This window comes from Pholis gunnellus (assembly GCF_910591455.1).
Source record: "Pholis gunnellus genome assembly, chromosome: 5".
Classification (NCBI taxonomy): Eukaryota; Metazoa; Chordata; class Actinopteri; order Perciformes; family Pholidae; genus Pholis; species Pholis gunnellus.
The window spans coordinates 17,259,134-17,283,150 of NC_136531.1; positions in this window are offsets into that span (position 1 = coordinate 17,259,134).

Sequence of the window (24,017 nt, forward strand, 5' to 3'; positions counted from 1 at the left end):
AATGAACAATGTTAGTTTAGGGTTATTACCCAATCTCATTGGTCTACTTGTGCAAATGTGTTGTGCTACGTGTGAGTTCATTGTTTCATAGTCGATAAGACAGACACAGTTAACGCTTTGTCTGTGTTGTCGCATTGAATGAACACGTGCAATGCAATTCAGCGCACCAAAACGTCAGCTTGTTCCATTATCCAACGTTAATGACAGTTGAATAAAGGAAGTCGAGAGACGGAAACTGAGACAACTCTCCTTCAAAGTAAAGGTTGCGCGTTTTCAAACGTGTTTGCTTGTAGGTCTCCATAAATGTATCGAGCACCGGTTTTACTTGTGGAATGTTATGTACAAACGAGAACACACTTCTTAACCTTCTTTTGCCTTCAATACATATGGTATTTATAATGTAATGAAACATGCTGGCCATTTTGAAAGGCCGTCTGTATGTAGAAAGAAGGACTGACAGCAGCAGTGCGGAAGTAACGTTGTCTGTGTGGACACTACTCATGAGAGACGCAGCAGTTCAGCGAGGCGACCTTCACGCAGCACGTGACCCGGACGTAAAGGGGTGGCGCTCCGATGAGCTGTGACGTCATGCTATAGAATGCGCCATAAATTCCTTCTGTAACCTGACGTCACACTTCAGCTGAAAAACCGGCTTTGATCTGTGATCTGATGTGTCGCAGATCAAATCCGGCTTTTGTTGCCCTGCGACGCATGTCACTCCCGCTCACACGTGAAAAAAACATTCACCACCAAGATGAAAATGTTGTTCTCACCTCGACCACAAAGTCAGACCACCTCCCAGGAAGAATTAAAGATAGAAGATATGACACCGACAGAGACTGAGTCACCAGTTACAACTGTGGAACCAGAAACCCCAGAGAAGGTGTCATCAGTGTCTGAGCTAAAGGATAAAATAAACAAGTGTGAAATTGTCAGTGAGGCGCCTCCATTTGAATGTGGGTCCCAGCCCACTGGACAAGTTCACCTGGTCCCACTAATTTCTGAAAGACCACATCTAATTGAATGTTGCATTCAAGGCAAGCTGACTGAAGCTTTGTGGGACTCTGGATGTGAATTCACAATGCTGGATGAGAAATGGAAGGAGGAAAATTTGCCAAATGTGCAAATCTATGAATTACCATATGAAACAGTCATAACAGCAATTAATGGACAACCTATGAACTGTAGCGGCATGGTCACCGTCACTTTCCAGTTTGCTAATGAAGCTCCAGATGCAGAGGTTATGGCCAACATGCTTGTCCTGAAAGATGCCAGCTATAACCCAGTCATCATTGGCACCGATTTAATGCGTGTCATTGTTGATGCAAAGTTAAAACAGTCCAACACAACTCAGGATAATATAAGGCCCGTGCTTTTTGGTGAGACATTTCTAATTGATTGTTACATTCAAGGCAAAATGACTCAAGCTATAATAGACACTGGAGCTCAAGCAACAATGATGGATGAGAAATGGAAGGATGAACATTTGCCAAATATGAAGCTCTCTGAGCTCTCTGACCTCCCTGAGGTTCCTCAACTAACTGGAGCAAATGGACAATATGTACCATTCATCGGCTGGGTCGAAGTCACCTTCAAGTTTGCCGCTAATGGCGCTCCAGCAACAGAGGTTACTGTCCCTGTGCTTGTCATGGAAGGTGGCTTCCTTGGCAGACCCATCATCGGCTCCAACATATTAAGTTTTATTGTTGACACAGAGTTAAATCTGTCGAAATCACTAAAAACTTGCTGCATCTGCAAGTTCTTCAAATCTGTTGGCAAAGACATCGCCAACTTCTGGAGATCTAGAATCTTTCACTTGCAGACGACAAAACAAACCCTGTCTGCAAGTGAAATATGGTGCGTTATATGTATGGGGCAGGACTTGAGCACTGCTGCAGAAAAAAAGGAAAAGATAAAACCACCAAAAAAGCGTAGCACCATCTGCAGGTTCTTCTCATCTGTGGGCAAAGGCATCTCCAATGTCTACAGATGTAGAAACACGGTTGGTGTTATGTAACTGAAGTGTGCTTTCAGCTTTCGAGCGTCAGGCAAACGAAGGCTAACAGGGCGACTTTTGTGCCCTGTTAGCCACTTCGCTCTGCTGCCTCGGGGCGATTGGTTCCCCCGTCGCTCAGAGGTCCCTGCGGCCGGTCGACCCGGTCACGGCTTTTCTCTGTCCTGGCCCCACAATGGTGGAATGAACTCCCCACTGACGTCAGGACAGCGGAGTCGCTGCCTATCTTTCGGCGCAGGCTGAAAACTCATCTCTTCAAGAAGTACTACCCAGAGCCTTGTTATGTAAATACACTTAATCAGAGCGTTATGTGCTAATTAGCGGAGTTGCGAGTTACAGGTTATGAAGGGTTTAAAACTCCAGGCGGGGCGCTCTAGCACTCGCCTGTACAAAGGAATGAGAAAACTGTAACTCTGAAGGACACGCTTGGGCAACTATACACTGATATCAAATCTTGGAGTAAACTGCCAGCTGAGAACAGTACGTACCACAGCTTGAGATAGCAAAACGTAGACTACACACTTTGGAGCCTGTTAGGCTAGGCTTTCACAACATACACACACACTGATGACGCATCGAAGGAGGCTCCCGGACGAGAGCCAGTGTGAGCGGATATGCTCAGTGCTCTGCTAAAATCGACCCCGCCTGCACCTTGACTTTGACCAATGGCTCCTCTAAGGAGAACCTACAAAAATTACCGCGCTGCCGTGTCCAAGCGCCTTTTCACGTTGCTCTCAATCGGAGAGGAACTGTTAGGACCGTGCACGTTTAACTGCTCGGCTAATATCTCTGTGATAAATAAAACTATTGCTTGAATCTAAGTAAACGCCTCAAACTCAATTCGTTAACTTGTCTACACGACAGCCTTCCTCTTAGCACTTATTGTATTCGTGCTAGCTTGTTGTACTTATTGTATTCGTATTAGTTTGTTGCACTTATTATAGTCGTATTAGTTTATTGCACTTATTGTATTCCTTTGTTTCTGCACTGTACGTTTTTCTCTGGTTTATGCTCTTAGATACTTGTTTAACAAAGGAGATGTACTTATGACTTCTGGTGACTAGTAGTTCCCTTGAATACCTGTGTTGAATACACTTATTGTAAGTCGCTTTGGATAAAAGCGTCTGCTAAATGACTGTAATGTAATGTAAGTGTGTTGTGTTGTCTGTGTACGCGTTTTTCTCCGGGCTGCTCCGCTTTCTCCCACATTCAGTGAATATCAAGAGTGATTCAACAAAATGACAAATAATTATAATAAAACAAATAAAAGCAAGATAACTTGTCAATGCAAAATAACACAGTCTTCCCCTTTCAAATAGGAAATAAAATTCACTAGAAATAAAATGGACCCTGGACTAGTCAAAGGTTTTGATGTTTACAGGCTTACTTCGACCAGTAATTTAAGGTGGCTAATGTTAGCTGATGTTAGCAACCTTTAGATTAATATGTTCACTGCTTAAGCATTTATCAAAATCCAATATGCTCGGTTTAACAACTAGTCCACTAACTATCATTATGACATGTCTGTTGTTCTAGCAGTGACATTCAGCAGAGTCATTTTTCATAACTCGTATCACAAAATCAGTTAATAGACTTTTGTAACCTGTAATATATTGTATATTAGGACTTCTTCCTGCTCCAGACTGGGTGAAATCGCACGGTTTTGTCTTGCTTAACCGGGGAGGGTTGTTGGGTGAGGAACAGAGCTCATCATACTTGTAGCACTGCAAGTGAGAGTGTGGCGTCATCTTTTGGCAAAAGTGTAACAGTAAATAAAAAGTGAATGAAGTTACAATACTGCCATCATGTGGAGGATTACCAGACACCTTACATGCATCATCTTTAAAACCACACTAGCTTTTCAATTTGTACAAAAGAAGAAGACCTCAGCTTCAATGATGTCTTTGGTAAACAGCTAACGTAACTACCATTAATGGCTAATGGAACACACACTGCTCCCAGTGTGTGTACTGGTAGTTCCATTTTTTTTTGATTGTTTTGGTTGGTGTGTTTGGCTAACCATTAAGTGAGTTTAGTTTTGTTTCTAGCTAGATGAAATCAAGTGTCCTAAATGAGGATTTCGAGCCTGTTGCCTGCATTCGTCCTTTGAGTTAAGTGCTGAATGTATTTTTCTTATTACTGTCTGTGAAGCCTAATTTCTGTTTCTATGCATAATGGTAATATGTTTAAATGAATGCAAATTTGAATGACAAAAAAAAAGATTTGACACACACGTTCACTTGGACTCAAGATTTACTATCTTTAATAATAGCAGTAATAGTAATTGTGATATTTATTCTTTTATTCCTTGCAACAGCCTGTTTTCATTCAGGGTTAATACGAGCGATTCCAATATAGAAGCTGGTGGTTGTGAGTATTTGCAGTTGTGTAAATCAACATTTAAGGAGAGCACAAATGCAAAGTCAGCATGCGAGTTTTGACTGAGAGAAATCAAACTGACCATTGTTTATAAACTGTTTTCCTCCGTCCTATTCATATTTCTATTCAGAAATCCAATTATTCTCTAAGGATTGTGGGGAAATAAATTAGTAATTACCAGCTTCCGGTCATAAATGATATTTAGCACCAGCTTTCAGGAAGCTCAATTATTCAACCAGTGTTTCTGTACCTTCTGGTGCCGCATCCATCTCACCCTCTGTTCAATACACACAATCAGTTTGGTGTGCCTGCTAGCTATCTGCACACACAGCATCTTTTAAGGTATGTTTACTCAGCTTGTATTGTTGCCAGGCCCAAGTAGGGAAAGAAGTTTACTTTGATGATGTTATAATGATAATTATAAGATAAGCCTCGACCTGAAGTGATCGCGGCTTCAGAGGTTTTTCCTCCTTGGCTGGTGTGACAGATTTAATCCTTTTCAACATACATTTACATCTGTTATGTGACTTTTAGTCTGTTTGTTGATTATTTGTTGTTTTCTCTTGCGCCCGTCAGTGAGTATTCCTCATGAGGAGTGGTGCTGGAAGCATAAGTCTATGGAAGTGGAGGTTCTGGACTCTGATGTTTTGGGGGTGGAGTTCAGACAGATTGGCTACATCCTGCGCTGCTCCCTCTCCCATGCCATTACATTGGTGAGTAATCAGAACCTGGTGTGTGTTGTGCTAGTTGTTACAATTGTTATTCAGATTCTAACTGAATGTGTTTTCACTGCACAGGAGTTCTTCCAAGATGGCAGCAAACCCGAGAACGTCGGCGTGTACAACCTCTCTAAAGGAGTCAACCGCTTCTGCCTCTCCAAGCCTGGTGAGGTTCATTCACCTGACCTCTCATGAGCTAAACATAGCATGAATTAGCATATGAAGAACATTTAAATATCAGTGTACCAAGTGTCCCCTTGTGCATAGTTACAGTACAGTGTTTTGAGCCAAAAGGCCTTACCTATAAAACTGGAGCAAAGTCATTAATCAACAACAAACTGCTTGTCCAGGTGTTTACAAAGTCACCCCTCGCTCTTGCCACCAGTTTGAGCAGGACTTCTACACCTACGACACGTAAGTATTGAGATGCTGTTCCCATTTATTCATACTTTAAAAGAATAATCTCCCATGCAGTTCCACCAAGTGTCTATTGTTAACCTGTGTCCAACAGCTCGGCCCCCAGTATCCTGACCCTCATGTGAGGCATCACATGACTGGGCTCATATTTGCTGCTGGTCTTCTGTTTTCTAAAAATGTGTAATCTTTCAGTTCCCTTGTCTTTAGCTGCAAACATACCAGGATATTATGTGAATGATGAGTGAAAGATAAGATGTTTCTAAATGAAATGCACCCCTAGAAGTTGTAGTAAACTCACTCTGTTAATGTCCACAGGCTTGTAGCTTTTGGCTTTTTATTGAATAACTAGATGTTTTCTTACACAGTTACTCATCTTTTGAACTGACAAGCTTCAAAACTGTGAGTCACCTAAAATTGTCTATGGAAAATGTATCAGGTCTTTCACCTCCAGATTTCTGAAACCCCAAATAACTCCTATCACTTTGACACTTGACTGCTCTCTCTCGTGAGAGTCCAGATCGTGTCCAGATCGGCAAGGTGACACCAGAGCTACAGGGTGTTGAGATCTCCATCACTGGAAGAGGAGCTGCTGCGCCACTCATTACTGTGGCCACTAATGAGATGGGAGCATACAGGTATGAGAACCAAAATCACAACCTGTACCTGAGAGACCAACCAGTTTGTGCAGTCTGTTTTTAAAAGGACCTGAGGGTAAACACCTTCAGTAGCTGCACATCAGAGCACCAGGGCTCAGAGCATTTAGATCATGAAGCGCTGCATCTGTGCCTCATGTGGCATGAAACCCACGTTGAAGTTTTTGACAGGCTCTGTTTGTTGAAGCGTGCAATTGTTCTTCTCCAGTGGTCATACAGATGTTGTTTTACGTGTAGACGAGCAGCTTGTAGAGAGACGTTTTTAACAATGCTAGCAGCCATGATTGAGCACACAGACTTATTGAATTACCACATAAACGAGCTCTATTGTGATATGTATATATTGTTTTATTTATGTATGTCTTGCACTTTCTGAGGATATCACTATCTCTGCTCGCTTAGAGGCTTATCCACTTCCAAAAGTATAAGAGCATGATTATAGACTAAATAGAAGTTAGACAAAAAATGATGAGTGACAAAATCCAGTTTGTATACGCAGGAATTTGATAGAAAGTGTATTGCATTGACGTGTCAAATGTCAAGAAATTAATGTTTTGTACAGCTTCATTTAAAAGTTATATTTGATTCAAATTAAATGTAATATTTACTGTACTATTATAACATGTATGTCATTTAGTTTTGTACGTGGGAGAGTATTGTGATCACATGACACACAGTATATATATATTCATCCTGTTTGGCTCCTCTCTTTCCCTCAGTGTGGGTCCGCTCCACAGCGACCGGCAGTACAACATCAGTGCCAGAAAAGAAGGTTTCGTCCTCAGTCCTGTGGAGGGAACCCAGGGAGATTTCAAGGCGTTCGCTCTGGCTGGTGTCACCTTCAAGGTACAATGTGACCAAAACTGACTCCCAACTATATTTAATCTCAGTATTCAGCAGCCACTTTCACATCTGCTGTATCTTTTATCGCTCTTTTACTACTTTCAATGATCATGTGGTTTAAAGTGAATATGAAATGACACAATGAAAAGCCACTTTTAGCACCTGTTCTGTTTTCACAAAATACAAATTAAATGGAAAAACTGATGATAGTTGAATCACTTCTCTGCTTTGCTGTGTGCTGTCAGTGTTTCACCTTTGTATTGCCTTTGTTAAAAGGCTCTGCAATTATCTATAGAGACCATGAGATCCTGGCACAAATGATCAGTGTTAGTTGCTCTTTCAGACTGTGTGATGAATAACTTTGAAATCTTTTGTACAGCAATTACAACGAGTTCTTTTGTATATCCTCTCTGGAATAGAAAAATAGAGACATTAAACTCACCTGTCAGCCTCATTGAACCCACCATTTCACAATTTGGCTCTCGCAATTTAAGCCATGACTGATTGATTTAAAGATGGTCTTCCCCTGTCAGGTGTCCTCTTGTCTCTGAGTGGAGGACAGTTTTGCTCCAATCTGTGGACTCAGGACACCGGCCTGCTAACTTTTAATAACCTGGTGCGGATCCAACAATTCATTCATTTGCTTTCAACATTATTATTTTCTTTCTGTGGTGTAGCGATGCTCTAGCTAATGTATATCTTTTTCTGCTTTCCAGTTGATAAAATCACTGCTTTTCTTGTTTCCTTGCAGCCGAGCTGCAAATATCTAATTCAGCTGCGAGCAGAAGGCAACGACCACATAGAGAGGGCCTTACCACAGCACCGAGCTATAGAGGTAAGAGGCAAAGACATTAAAGGCTTCGCTTGTGTCACACAGCAGGTTTGTAATACGACTGTTTTAATACTCAGACAGGATTTTACAACTCTTATCACTGCAGCAAGTATTTTATCTTTAGTCACGAGGTAAACGGAGAACAACCCCACAAGTTCCACTTAGTAGCTGTTCTGGAGCTGATTATTTCAGATGATCTTCATCAGGAGATGGATCTTGCCTAATTGCCATGTAATAGTAAAAATGATCACTTCTGCAAGTCATTTATCTTTTGTCACAAGGTAAACAGTAGAAATAATCTGTTTATGTTTCAAAAGAATTAATCAGGAATGTGCGCTTGCTTGTATGTGATTGGTCTTGCTGGAGGATGTCACGTTTTGTTGCACCAAAAGTGGAGGCTTGTTAAACTACCTGGCATTGTTTTGCTAGAGCCCCATTATTCTTTATTTTTTCATTTCAAACTTGTAGCCTTCAGGTCTAACCAAAACGGACATAATTTGAGGCAATTAAGAAGATTTTCTGCCCAAAAACAAAAAATTTAAATTAATTTTAGCATTGCCTCTGTATAAATGAAATATGTTACATGTTGTACAAGGTAAACTATAGAAGGCCCTTCCGTTCACAACTTCCTTTTCTTGAAGTGTTAAATGTTAAAAGAACAACCTCCCCACAATGCCCACTTAGTAGTAGCTGTTCTGGAGCTTTCGATCATGTCAGATGATCTTCGTGCAAAGATGGATTTTCCCTGGAAAGATGTTCACATTTATTTTTTGTGAGCACTTTAAGGACTTCACACCTCTGAAAAGTTGAGCTTCAAAGTTCACCAGGGCATCTCCATTTGCCGATGAATATCATGGGATATGATCAAAAGCTCCAGAACAGGTACTAAATGGACTAACCCTAACCCTCTCCTTAAATATGTGTCTTCATCCTCCAGTCCAAACAGTAACACAACGTTTTCAATGTCAGTGTTTTAGCTTTTATACCTGGAACTGAAAGCTAGATAGGAGGGTATGGAGAACTTTTGTAATTGAATTGTTAAAGTAACGGTGGGAACCCTGTGACTATAACTTATCAGCAGCCTCATCACATGGGTCCTTTCTATACGCAGAACAAAAGCAGCAGTAATCCCATTGCACTTTTAAACCTCTTGGTTCATAATTTGAGTTTGTCTGAAAAGTGCAGGCTTCCTAATCTCTCGGGCAAGGCTGCAAATGCCTTTAATTCCACTTAATTCTCTGTTATTATCACACCGAGCCTTATCCACAGCAGTTCACATTTGCAGTGAGCCCAAGGTTGTATCTGTACATTAAGCTCTGTGTTCCCCTTCAGGTCGACAGTAGTGACATTGAAGGGGTCAACATCATCGCCTTCAGGCAAATCAATCAGTTTGACCTCAGTGGAAACGTCCACACGTCCCCTGAACATCTCGCAACACTATCGGTAGGACTGCTTGGCTTTTATTATCCCTACTATCTACTTCGCTCCTTTTTTAACAATGTAGAAGTTGTACTACTTTTTACTCTCCTTTCTTTGTCCACCGTGTGGTTAGCTCCTCAGGTAGATGCCGGTTCACTAGATAAACCTCTTAATGGTTGGAGTGGCTTATTGTGGGTGCTAGTGAACTATTTTTTAAGGGTTTTTAAACTTTTTGGACTTTTTAAACTTCATTTCACGAGCTCCAAATCTTTTTGACTTTTATTTGACCCAGTAGATCGTAAACTGAATTGACTTCTAAATGCCATCACAAACGTGGGATTGTGTAAACGTTCACTATGATTGACAAGCAAATAAATGCTTAATATCATTGTCAATCATGTTATATTACTTAAATGTAAACGCCACATGTCTAATCAGATGTGAATGATGTATGCTGGGGAATATCCTTCAGACGTGTTTATTTGTGAAAGATATTCTATCAGATGAAGTTAGCAACATTAGATTCAAGAAGACTGACAGAAGGAAACATGAATTAGAATATCTACAAAGGGTCTGTCCTGACCTTGAGTTAAACTTAAAAAGATAAGACCGACTTGTAATTTCATAAACTCATTGTCTTACCACTGAGCTGTGTAATGCACTGTGAAAACTATGGACCCCAATTATTATTCTGTATTTAATTAATCTCTCGGTTGTGGCTGACTTTCACTGAAAGATGAAAAGGCCACTGACTATTCACTGAGTTGAAACATATTTCAATAAATCCACATTTAGGAATAGTTGATTAGTTTGTTCGGGTGGGAGAGGGAGGATGAAGAGGTGGGGTGTAATTGTCATTTGGTCAGAACCTGTTAATTTGTTTTTTGCTGAGATAATGAATAAAGTTTGACTGGAAGGAAATAAACTTGACTGTTTCATGGTTTGCCTCCAGGGGGCAGTGAAAGCTAAGATATGAATATTTTCATAAAGATGTTAAGAATTATAGATCATTTAAGTGTAAACTTTAAGCAAAACTACAGAACTAATAAACTATTTTAATTCTTAAAAGAAGGTGGACTACAACGAGAAAATCAAGACATAGTAGATTGACTTATCGCTTCTCCCAAGCAGCATATGTTATAAAATGCTTTAGAGTACATTTAGGGTGCAGCCAGAACAAACTGATATTTGGCTAAGAGAGGTTAAAATGCTCTGATAGTAGATATGTCGTAGATAAAGATCCACTTCACTGATTCTTAGAATGAATGATGTCTGCTGTTCGTGCCACTTCTAAGGACCTGGTAATGTACATGCTGGCCTACTTGCATGGCTTACTAGGAATTTTTAATGGGATGGATAGCTTTGTTCATGCTAGTGATTACACCTTGTACATTCCCAGCGACACATCTCTGATACAGCATTATCCTTGCAGGGTATTGTTGCTAACGTGCTAGCAAGTTACTGAGGCGTCCCGTCAAGGAGCAGCTTGGGCTTCCCATTGGAGTTGTGTTTGTGGCTTCCTAGAGAATGTAAGTCCAATATTAATTTTTTCACAACTTCTGGGTTACCTTCAAGACACCAGTCACGGCCCTGTGGGTGGGCCTAGGTGGGCCGAGGTCCATCCACTTGACACTCAGGTCCAGACAATTGGAAGGCTTCCCTTTTTTGGCTGGATCATCCGGTGGATAGGCCGTTTTCACAGCAGCTATTTTTGACTTGTCATTGCAAGGTAATGGCGTTAATAATTATGGCCCTGTTCCATTTAGGTGGGGCAGGGCCCTGATATTGTGTCAAAATGACTGCTGTGAAAAGGACCTATAGCGGTCAATAAAGCCGTTTCCTTTATCTGATTACAACTAATACAAATGTTGTTGTTTCTTGCTTCTTGTTAAGACCTGTTAGGTCAGGTGTTTTGGCAAGTGGCAGCACATTTAGCAAATGCCAGATTGTAAGCGGCCCTCTTCTATCACCCGATGTACAGCCAGTGTTTCACTCAAACAAATGCCAAGTGTGTTAATCGGTGTCTCTCAGCGGAATGCAACTTGGTTGGCTTGACTGTATTCAGACAAATAGAGCTACCCACTCAGAAAGACCTACCAGTAACTCATCTTGTGAAACTAGTCTGATGAACCGCTATAAATGTAAAGTAGAGCAGCCTATTCTGTTGGCCAGGAATATCTACCAGAATAGGCCTACTGCCTTTATATTGTAGGGAACATTATGGGCGCGTCCTCTGGAATATTTTCTTTCACTACTGAAATGGACTGCACATGCGCACATCACATCATATCAGTATGTCATTCTGAGCGAGCAGTAGCTCTACTTCACAGATCAACAGCAGCTGGTCAAAACACAAGTAGAAAGCCTTGGATTGGTTTAATAAATCCTCACCTTTGTTTGTTTACCTACGCCAACCATTTACCAAGCCTAAATTACACACTGATGCACTCGGCTGAAAGTCACCAGATAACATGGTCACTCGTTGAACTTGTTGTAAGTTAAGATTAAAAAAAAGTTGCGAAACAAAGCAGTTTGCTTCAGTTTGTCACAAAAGGACATCGTGATGTGCAGGAGGAAGAGAATCCCACTATAGTTCAGCCATCATTCTCAACCACGGCCTACTCCTGCGCCGGTTTCTCCTCAACAAGTGCCAATAACAATACTGTTGAATCTCTTTTCAACTATGGAATAGAAATTGGCATCACACAGACTCTCTCAAGAACTCTTTGTCCCTGCTCTCCCCGAAAGAGACTATAATGAAATCATCTCAGCGTTAAGCCACGGCGTCTCCTGCTGAAATAACTAAAAGTAAGTTAATTTACAATTTTGGACAGTATAGTGACAAATTTCAATAATGTTTATTGGTTATAGTGTTTGCTGGTTGTTCAATTGGATTTTATGCTGCGTCTGCCATCTCATGTGCGTGCGTGCGTGCATGAATGCGGTTTATGTGGTCGTCGTGCCATGTTGTGCCCAGTGTTCATCTTGTTGGCTTGCAGTGGCGGGCCGAAAAAATATGAAATGATAAAATAGCTATAACTTTGTGATTCTGTTTAGGCCAGCAGAGGAAGACCTTGCATGCCCTGACGGCCCACCACTGCTGGCCTGTAACATGAAACTCTGCCCCCTCTCTTTGCTAACATCTGATCAACATGCGTCTGTTCTTGGGGTATTCTGTCCATATTCTATTCCATTCTACTGGATACTGAAATTTGAGCAATTGTCATTTTAACAAAGAAAAAAAAAAAAACTGTTTTGTTTGCGTTCAACAGCAACACCTCCTGTGAGGGTTTGAAGTGTGACAATGGCCAATACTCATGGGTCATGTTGATATTGTTTACTGCTGGTGAAGACACTGTTGAGCATGAGGGCCAGTGAATCTTAATCATGTTGAAATAATGAATTATTCATGATGACAATAGCTAATGTGAAATACAGTTAATAAAGAAGCTGACATATTCACATTTAGTCTCTAGCTCAAAAGATTGGTTGTGTGTTAGTGTGTGGAAGGGAGAGGAATCAAAAATATCACCGCACGAAGCCCATAAATACTATTCAAGGCTGGTATGGCATCCACAAAAAATAACAATGAAACAATAATAATGATTAAAAACAGTAATATTGTAATCTTGAGTGCTGTATGTTCGTAATATTTCTAGTTAGAATGACTTTCCTTCAGATTCTCAAGATTAAGATGCTTAAGAAATTCTCCTCGTCGCTCACTGCATGGCCCCTTGACGGCAGCTGAGACACAGCGCTGGGCTCATCTCCTGGCATTTCGTCTTGATGGGATGCAGCCAATTAGTGTGAGCCACTCAGAACAAGCGTCTGTCTGAAGCGACCTGAGGAATGAAAGAAGCAACAACAACAACAACAACAACACACATCAGGGTCAGCAGTTCCATCCCTCGAGTTCATACTAAATGGCAGACCGTTTTTTCTGTCGCAGCCATTTTGACGATTGTGATACAATTCAATGACATTCTAGGATGATTTCACGCAAACGGCAGTTTTTCACGACATGTTTTACTGTCGTTACCGCCGCTTTCGAAGCACTGTAGTGTGCTTTACACAGCCGCTAAGTAGCTCCTGAATTGTATTTATAAGAAGTCCCCATCAACGTGTGGATTAGTGGAAGCTTTTTAAACCAGATCATGTGTTTGTTAGCTCGTGAGAAGTTTCCACACCTACAATACAACTGCTAAATCTTTCCCACACACAACCTTTTAAAGGTTGGTTTGCTGTCTTGCTGTAAGTGAACCTATGCAGAGTTGATTAAAATGCAGATGAGGTCTTATCTAAATCTATACAACATCATGGCCGGTCCTGTGTCTGCTGCATTTGCATCAGTGTGTCACCTAACATACCCCGTTCTCCGTTCATGTCATCCCACACTCCAGTGGCTCGCTGCCCAGCCTGAGTCACCCCTACCAGTCATAATGCATTGGCCAGCACACAAGTCATTGTAGAGCAGCGGAGGGAGGAGGCGGAGAGGGGCGCAGCACACCGTCTGTGGCACATTTACCAGACGTTTGATGAGAAGGCTAGAGAGAGGGAGAGGAATTGAATATTCATAGGGGATGATGGCAAGACGGGCAGCGGTGAGGATGATGTGTAATAGTATCTACTGGCTGCTTTTTGCGGGAGCTGGAGTCTGTGTGTGTGTGTGTGTGTGTGTGTGTGTGGCGAAACGACCCAGACGGACTCTTAAGTGCCAGTTTCTATCAGACCGAGAGGTGTGTCATGTCACCCTTTTATAAAAGCTAATACCTACTTGCTGTATGCCAGATGTGATGATGGCTGAGATGGCTGCGCCCCCAATAATGTAATCAGAGAGATCAAAAGTGCACAGAAGGCATTAAAAGTCTGGCATCATTCATGCACACTGTGACTCAGAATCTGAATGTTATTATTCTCTCAGGGTTCAGTCACACCAGCCATGATGACAGCAACATTTCAGAATCAGTTGATTACTTAAGTCACCATGTTCGTTGTGTTTGTTCGTGGAGGAAAAGTCAATTTACGCAGTGCTTCCAACACATTGGATTCAACTGTGGTGAACTTTGATTTGCACATTTGTACTGTTGATGAATTGCAAATGTTTTTTCTTGACAGAGCTGACCTTTGAGGACAGGGAAAGCCATCGGGTCAAAAACGAAGGAAAGTATCATATTAGCTGTTGCACATCCAATTTGATATCACTCTGCTCGGCTGAAAGAGTGGATAGTACAAATACGTTGCCTTAAATTTACTCTTCAAACTTAAAGCTGCAGTCTTTTTATGTTACCATCACTTGACTGCTTGTATGTGAAAGGTTTTGCTTGTGGTAATGAACCCACACAGAACTATCACCCGACTCTGCATCCCCTCGCCTCTACTACAAAGCTTTATAACGCTTTTCAACACATAGTTTTGGTTCTCCGGCACGCAATTTTAATGTTTTGTTTCACTCTCATCAGCATCATTTCCAGTAGCAGCTGTTTGAGAGAAAAGCCTACAAACCCACTGTACCCTACCTACCTGCCCAGCACCAAACAGTGATTAGGTGGTGAATATAGTTGGCAGCTAAAGGAACACATATTTCCCTCAGGAGTTGGTAGAGACCAAAAACAGAGCTAAAAGAGAGTGAACGCGACTTCCAATTACTGTTAAAATTCCTCTGTGTGTGTGCTGGATGTCTCAAGTTTGCCATGTCAAGTTAAAAAGCGACAGTATAGCAGAGTTTGTGGATTGTTTCCTTCATTGCAGGTTTAATGTACTGTACAATAGGCGACTGAGGGGTCTGATGGTTGCTTCATGCTTCATATTTTGTATGGACACGTGAAATATACAAACATCACAGCAGCTTCTTTAATATCAATAATAACATAAATTAACAATTTGCTTCACACTTTTCTGTTCTGACAAATTAAACGAATACCAAGACAAGATTACATCAAGCATCTTTGTTCATATGTGTGTCGATAGGGTCAAATCTGAATTTGTATCACAGCACTCCTTTAACACTTTAAATCCATCATAATGTAGCTTGAAGGTCAAATTGAAGAGAGTGTAAAATGTTTGAGATATATTCACATCTGCCTTTTATGTTGTCTCTCTTGCTTTGCCTGCACGTTCTCCCTTCTCTGAAGAGTCAGTTATTCCAGTTTTACCGAGACATATGAGCGCTGACATCTAAAACACATATCCCCATGTGAGCCTCAGCGCCTCTTTCCCAAGCAGTTCACAGTGGAAGGTGAGCCCTGTACGAACACTGCCTTCTAATCCTCTGCCTGTCCACAAATCTCTCCTTGAACACGTGCTTGACACTGACCACTGCCACTGGCTGTCGTCAACATGCCGTCCGTTCCCCTTCCCTCCATCCTGCACAGGGTCAAGAAGGTGAACCGTCCACACCCTCCAGCCCTTTGCAACCCTTGCGAGGCCTCGCTGTGTCTCGCCTGCAATGCTCAAACGCCTTGTGGATCAAATGAGCGTTCAGGCCCGCTCGCCGTTCAGCAAGGTCTCTGTAGCTGCCACCCCATTGGCTATTAGAGATTTTTGTTGGCAGGCACGGTGATAAAAGCACAGACATTATGGTAATAAAAAGGCTGGCAGGCTCTGGAAAGGACTGACTCTCTCTCTCTCTCTCTCTCTCTCTCTCTCTCTCTCCCTTACTCTATCCATCTCGTTTTGTCTCATATCTCCTCTCCCTTCCCTCATCGCTCTCTTTAGCTCTTGGTTCCGATACACTGGTGCCGAAGTCCATACTGTCATCTGTACGATCAACGGAGCCTGACGAACGGGGAGGAGGAGTGAGACAGAGGGGGCAGAGGGAGACAGAGGGATGTCTGCTGTGTGTGTGTGTGTGTGTGTGTGTGTGTGTGTGTGTGTGTGTGTCTGTGTATACGGGGGAGAAGTTGATCAGACTGGAGTTGTAGAAGTCCTTGAGCAAAGTCACGTTGTGGAGGAGGACAAAAGAGGCGGGAATGGCTGCTGACACCCTGGAGGAAGCCTTGACAAAAGGGCTTCCGTACACGAAGACCTTTCCTTCGTGCATCAGTTGGGATGAGCTTTGAATGTTAAATATTTAACAGCAGCTTGCATCGCTACCAGTATCGATTAATGCCCAAGCCGTCATTAAAGCTGCCCTTCCAGACCAGGTGTGGGCCTGACTTAATTCAGACACAGCACAGTGATCGAACAGTTTGTGTGTGAAACGTGTGGTTACAGATCACAGTTTTCCCTTTATTAGAAAAACTATTTATTATATTCAAATGTGCTGCATATCTTGCATGGATTCCCACAAATGTCCTGTGAAATGGGTGCTCTGCTTTGGTTATCTATGTTCTACACAGCCAGCGAATATGAAAGCGCTATTCTAATGATGTTTTTATTAGTTGGTTTCAAGGCACAGCTGCTCCACACATTAAACAAACAAACAAGACGTTGTTTCTGGACTCAAAGCCAGCATTTCACGCATCTGTCGGGACCGTCATAAGCTATGGAGTCTATAGTTGTGGTGTTAGGCTCTGGAAAATGTTTGAAAAACGATTGAGGATAATGAAGCAAGGAGGAGAAACCCTGGATTAAAGTTTCCTCGTCTCACCCTTCACACTTTGCTGAGCAGGGGATGATACTGATGATGCTGCTGGATACGACACACATGTTTTCATTAGGCAGATATACCTTTTTTGATTAATTGGATTAAGTGGGTGAATAGTCAGCCAAGTGATAGCATAAGAGGGTTTTGTGTGCAAATTTAATTTGATAGGTGTGCGGTGCATACAATTAGGAGAACTGTGTAGATGTTTCTGTGCAGCAGATAAGCTGTTAGAGTAAGAAGAAAAAAAAGAGGTAGATAGGGTGTGTTTGTGTGTGTGTGTGAGGAGAGTCTTATCCTCACTGACCTCCACTGTTGGTTAGCCCGAGGATGGAGAGATGACACAGTGGGAATGGGTAAGCTAGTGTGGGCGGCCTTTGGTGCAAGAGGGAAGACACATGGAAGAATTCAAATGTGCCGTGTGCAGCTTTTACCATCAAAAAATCATTAGCACATTAATTTGGATTTATTTTAGCGTGAACAATCAAAGCTGAGGCGATTGGTCGTATCTACAAGCCACTATGCTGCATTTTAAATATGACCCCGCTGCGCTGAAATCTCCATGACCACAGTAATATGACACTGCGCGGTGGAAATATAGAGCTAGAGCTTCTAGAGGGGCTTACAGCAGCACATCGCGCAATGGGCTGTTAACAGAAGCTCAGGTCGGTTAGAAATGTTTCGCAAGATTTGTTGAAACGGCAACAACAGAAGATGTTAACAGTTAGACTCAATGGACAAGAAGCATCCACATTAAGTGTTATCTCATGAATAGGACAGGATGCCCTATGGGCACTGCCGGAGTCGAGTGAGGAGCCGAACCTCGCTTCTCAACCTTTTAGTTTTTTAACCTTAAACAGAGCCATGCTAGCTGTTTCCCCATGCTTCCAGTTTTTTGCTAGCTACAAGCTGACTGTCTCCTGGTTGTAGCTACTTATTCAGCAAACAAAAATGAGTGGCATCAAATTCCTCATTAAACTCTCCGAGAGAAAGCAAGAAAACATATTACCCTAAACGTATGGCTATAAAAAAGGCTCCAGGTGCAATCTTAAACCTGCAATAGCTGATTTTGGCCACGTGGGGGCAGCGGAAGCGAGTCATGAATACACCTATATATTATAACGTTTTAAGTTGATATAGTGAAATAGTTGCGTATTTACACATCCAGCAGATACAGAGCCACATCAATCACTGTCTTCTGAGAGAACTATCTGGCTCCTCAGCTGCTAAGTGCTCCACTACACTATATGCTCAGGAGCTAGTTGCTAACTTTGCTGCTTGGCAATGTGCAGGTAACGTGAGCTTCAAAGCCTTTTTGTAGCTGAAAAGCCTGCTGTGACTGAATACGACGCCATATGAACACAGTGACAGCGAACCAAAACAGTAGAATCGCTGGCTTGACAGCAAAACAATGAGCTGAGACTCGTAAAGCTTTCCATAGCTGAGGGGAAGTGTAGATTTGTGTAATAATGCTCAATTAAGTCTTCAATGTGATCCATTGTTAATATAAAAACATTGTTTATACCTGTTTTAAAAGTGAATTGTGTGTGGGAACAAAGAGGTAAAAAGTGAGTCATATTTTTGTATCTGTTCTTGTTTTCCAGAAAGCTACCTCAATCAAAGCCATAAGCTCAGTGGTCTTCACTCAACCCTGTGCCACTGAAATCATGTTTACGCAGGATTGCGTTGGAGCCAAACACAAGAGCAGGTGATTTCGCTGATTAGTTCCTCCCCTCTGACTGAAGGTGTGCTAATCAGCGAAATGAAACGCTCAAGTGTTTGCTACAGACGCATGCGGCTCTCTACGGCACACCGTTTGGTCTACTACCGGGTTTATCTTCATCTCACTTTTTGCTCATCTTGTTGCTTAATGTGTATCAGAACCCTTCCATCAGTTTATCTCTTTCTCACATGTTCCTGTCACCCAAGTGCTGTCATCTTCACAGCTCTCTGCCCCAGCTTTCCTATTTCTCTTCTTGCCATCCCTCATACTGAAGCGCATGCCTTCTCTTCCCACTGTATGTGAATAATACATGGCCTCTGAGGCTTCGGATGCGGAGGGAGAATAGGATCCCTGGCCTGGGCTGTTTTTTTCTGTCTGCTCACCTTCTGGGACCCTCACGCTCACAGCGTCTGGCCAGCTGCTGTGAGGAATACTGATGATCTCCTATAACACACACACAGCCACACTGTTAAAGGCAGCTCACGTATATGCAAACCTTTTTATACTATGCGTGTGCATGAGCGCGAGACCCTAATGCAAATAATATATCCGAAACTTCATGATCTGCTGCCTGGTTATGATGTAGCTTTATCTTTCTTAGGATAATGGTCCATCATCACTTGTTGTCTTGGGTAATTTATTGTGCATATCCTGAAACCGCATTGGAAAAACATCTGCTCTCAACAAAACAACCCATAATGGAACACCAGCTTCTGGGTCCTTTTAATGAAATGACAATTACAAATTCACAGGTAGCTTCTCTTCCCCCAGAAGCCCTTTTGAAAACACGACATCATAACAGGGACAAATGAGAGCAAGTCTCCCTCTAATTGATAACCTCATTACCTATATCTACCAAGCTATTAACAGCACCCCGCTCTGTAGCGCCCGGGTCACTGGGTCACCACTGGGACTCGCATATGAGAGCAGTCAGCATTAAATTGGTACAAGCTGGCTGGGCCTCCGTGTGCTATACACTAGCTTTCTGCTGTCAAATGGCTCTGCCGGACACACATCTCAACGGGGCACCGCCTGCAACCAGCTGCACTTTGATGATACAAACAGAGAGAGGGACACACGGGGATTTTGGACAGAGGGAGCTGGCGATGGAGGTGTCAGGTGTCTGAGGTTGTTATCACCAAAGCTGACAATGTCTTTGTTCTTCCACTTTCTGAGATGTCTGGATGTGCTTCAGGAGAAGTATTTGAAGGAAAAGATTCAACGAATCATGCAACTTTGTGTCTGTAGGTAGTGTACTGATGTTGGATGATACCACCTGACCCGGGGGGTTCATCCTCTGAGCTCTACAGTTGAAATGAGTTTGTTTGACGGCTTTATGGGCTCTGTGTAAGGCCGCCATTAAACACATTTAATATTGTTCAGGTTGGTTCACAGGCTCCAGACACTAGTACACGTTTACACATCGTGACTCTCGAGATGCATTTCACCGATCAATCACAGACAATCATTTGCTTACTTAAATTAGCGATCAGTTGTGATAAACCTACATTAATTGATTTTTTTGTAGAACTCGTATTATCACCTTAAAGTTTGTATAAAGTTTGAATTTTTTATTTTAAAGTAAGGGGTTAGCGAGCAGTCATTCCCCTTTGAGCTCAGTTTTGGTCTCCATCGACTCCGTTTCCATTTACAACATTATGACAACAGTTAAATAAATATTTTCTACAAAACGATCCAGAGTAAAACAAGATGTAATACTGATAAGTTTTTATTTCCATATCTGATCCTTTTTAATATTAATTATTCATGCTGTTGGAAATTGACTTCATGGCTTCATGCCTGGTTTTTATTGATTAAACGTCAACTCAGCTGCCGTCTTGATGGTTATTTTGTTAACTTCATAAAAAGGCAGTATGTGGTGTTCTTGTCCATGTTCATGATTTGAGCGATTCTCTGCTCAATTGGCACACATTATGTGAGCGCACATAACGACCGACTTCATGAATCCTAACTAGAGAAGTCACAAGTCAATTTAGTGAAATTGATCAAAGCCGTAGTACAAAGTCACACTTAATGAAGCGTGACTTTCATCGAGTGTTTTCTTTGCAGACAACCAGCAAGATCCTGAACAAGAACTAAACATCCATTCAACCATGCACTTTAAAAACATGGCAGTAGATTACAATATCTGCAGCAAATCATGTGACAATGTTGACCAGTTTAGTCATAAACTATAAATTTCCAAACTATGAAGTATTATTCTGTGTTATACCTTATACAGCTCAGAAAGCTGTCTAAAAGCTTAACATGTTTATTTCACTCATCGGATTCTTTCTATTTACATCTCTTTATGGTTGGAAACGATTTCACAAGAGATTGTTGTTGTTGTTGTAACCACAAAACTATTTGCATAATACACTTATGCTGAAGAAATTAAATAAATTGCTGTTAAAAGAAAAAATATCCTGAAATACTCTTGACAGGAACTTTTGGGATCTCAGTTTTGGATTTGTACCAAAAGATGAGAATAAATGCCACAAAACAAACTTCACTTTGAAGCTGCACAAATCAACTTTTTTAACAACTGATATTATGTGTAGTGTGAAAGGGATCGCTCATGAAGACAAACCCACAGAGAAACACCCAACTCTGCGTTTCCCCTCCGCTCTACCGAGCACTTGATGCAGAAGCTCTCCAAGAGATCCCATTTTCCCCCTTCTTCAGAAAGCCTGATAACCAGACTGAATTTCCATCGTTCAGCAGTCAGACAGTGATATAGAGAGTGATCCTGCCCGTCCTGCCAATGTCTTTTTCAGTCAAAAACGGAAGCAGAAGCTGTCATAATGTTGGCGGCTTCTCGGAGCCAATAATATGCCTGTTAAAGAGTTGTTATTTCTGGATCCATCTCATCCACGCTCGTCACGATTTATTTCAGGTTTACACGTTTCTTTTATTTGTCATTTTACAATGAAAGGTAAGTTGTAGTCCCTTCCCTCTACACATCAAATGTATATTTAAATTGAAATAAAATAAAATCAAACAATATATACATACTTGTCTACATTTATAGCGAGTGAGACTTTGATTTATAGTGGGAATGACAGTAATTCAAAAGGTAGTGGTATTTTAATGTGCAAAACCAGCATAACAGAAAGTTCCATGCAATTTATAGATTATTAGATAGATAGATAAATAGCAAGAAAGATGATGGGACTTTCTTAATCCTACTAAGCTCTGTTTGATGGGATGTTTTCTAACAAGAGCAACGGCTGTCAACGGGCTCAACACCAGACCCATATGGATCACTGAACAGACTGGAGGTGTGGGCGGGGATCCAGACGTCTGGCATCGGGCTATGCTATGCTAACAGGCTATACAGTGTGCTAAAAAGTGAGCCATTGGTTTAACACAATATACATCCATTTACACGTTGACAGTGAGAGACAGGGAAGAGCTTGCTAATGGAGCCAATTTTGATCGTCCCTTCGACGTGCAGTCAGATTTGGACGTGAACAGCGGTGGTGGATATATACAAATAAGATCAACAGGATGCTTAGCGAGTGTTTCCTGATGGACGCCCACAGGAAGGTGGACTTGAGTGGCAGCTTGGCAGCCAGTGGTGGAGAGATCCATCATGTCATGACAGGAAGGAGAGGGCTCTGACGTCTTGGCCTGCCCTGAGAGGCCAGCGCCTGTCAGCTTAATGAGGCTCCCACTGACAGGTGATGTGGTTGTAAGATTGTGTGTGTGTGTGTGTGTGTGTGTGTGTGTGTGCGAATGTTCGTGCGCGGGTGTGGATTTTCACAGAAGTTGAACAAGTGCTTCGTTAGCATGACTTCTAAAGCTAATATGTCCGTTATTGTATATCTAGCATGTCTCCATGTTACGCTTTGATGCGTTTTCTTAGTCTCCATTTGTATCTGTTAGACTTGGGATGTGACCATGGGGGTTGTTTTCCTCCATAGTCCAGCACGGCTCACTAGGGATATTTGTGCAGCCACTGAATCCCACCCGCATCTAAATCTAGAAAAGTCTCTCAAGTTCCCCAAAGTTGCTCTAGCATGACCAAGTTACTCCAACCTGTGTGAGTGCCCCTGAAAACATTGTGTATATATAACTCTTTAAACTCTCCTTCTCTAACTTCCTCTTCCCCTCCAGTGCGCCTGCCTGCCTCTGAAACTCCCTCACCTCTTCCCCTCAAACCACCCACTCATCTTCCGTTCCTCATGTGAGGGTATTAGGTTCACACAGTAGAATATAGATGAATCTAGCATGGACACCTCTATTGATTTCTCCCACACCACAGACACCAGGGATAATGAAAGGGTTTTCCTTGCCCCCCCCCCCCCCCCCCCCCTCAAGTAGCCCTGCGTCATATTTCTTCTTGAGGTCTTGAAGTGGAAGACCAATTGAAAGAACTGGGGTTGATACCACTGATGCGGTAGACTGCGCTTGTCTGATATGTTCACCGTAATCGGTGTAAGGTGTGTAGGCTTGTACTGTAAAGAAAATTAGGGGAACAGATGATAACATCTGTTTGTTTTCTATCAATTGGCTATTAGCTAAACCCTGTCCTCTCAGTTAGTGATGCTACGCCTATCAGTATTTCCGTTATATGCAGTTTACAATGATAATGGTGACAAATTACCACCTGAAATTCTTTGTAAAAATGGGTACTTGATTTTAGACAGCAGTAGACAAAAGCATGCTTACCATTTCCAGCTGAAGTGACGACTGTTGATAGCAGATTTTATGAGCTTTAGCTAGCTAATTATGCTAACACTAGCTCCATCCGTTGGATGGAAATGCTGTGTTTTTAATGTGTCCAGCTGACCCATATTAAAACACTGTAAAGGGGTCCTAAATGCACTTATTGCTGGCAGATGATGTAGGCTACTGTTAAAGTCATGGAAATAAAGGAGACGCATTGTTCTTGTTTTGCAGTGTATTGTAGAGCTAGTTATGATCCCGGTATATTATGTATGATGAGGAAAATGTTTCATTCCAACACAACCCTATTTTGTGCTTAGCTTACGTCCTTTTTAGGATTTTCAAACCGCATGTTTTCACTTATAACATTAAGAGAAGGCTTTGTTGAGGACTAATGATGAATTTCCTTTATGTGTATTAGCGGTAACATTGTCTGAAACCCACAACATCTATTCTTCAGCTATAAGTTGTCAAGAACGTGATATTATCTAAAAGTAAGTTGTTGTTGTCATATTTCGGCTCGGAATTTATCATCCCACAAAATACACCCAGAAGACTTCCTGAAAAGCTTTGAGACAGTATTTTTTCATTGTCATTATTTTTGGTGTAAATACAGTTTACAGTTAAGCAGCCAACTGGGAAGTTTATGTCACTTTGATACTGATTGGATGGGGATTCAAGTCGTACAGTGTAGACTGATGGACTGCCCGAAGCAATGGTGGCCATTTGGGAGCAGCGAGGGGCTGATTTCTCTTCTTTTAATCT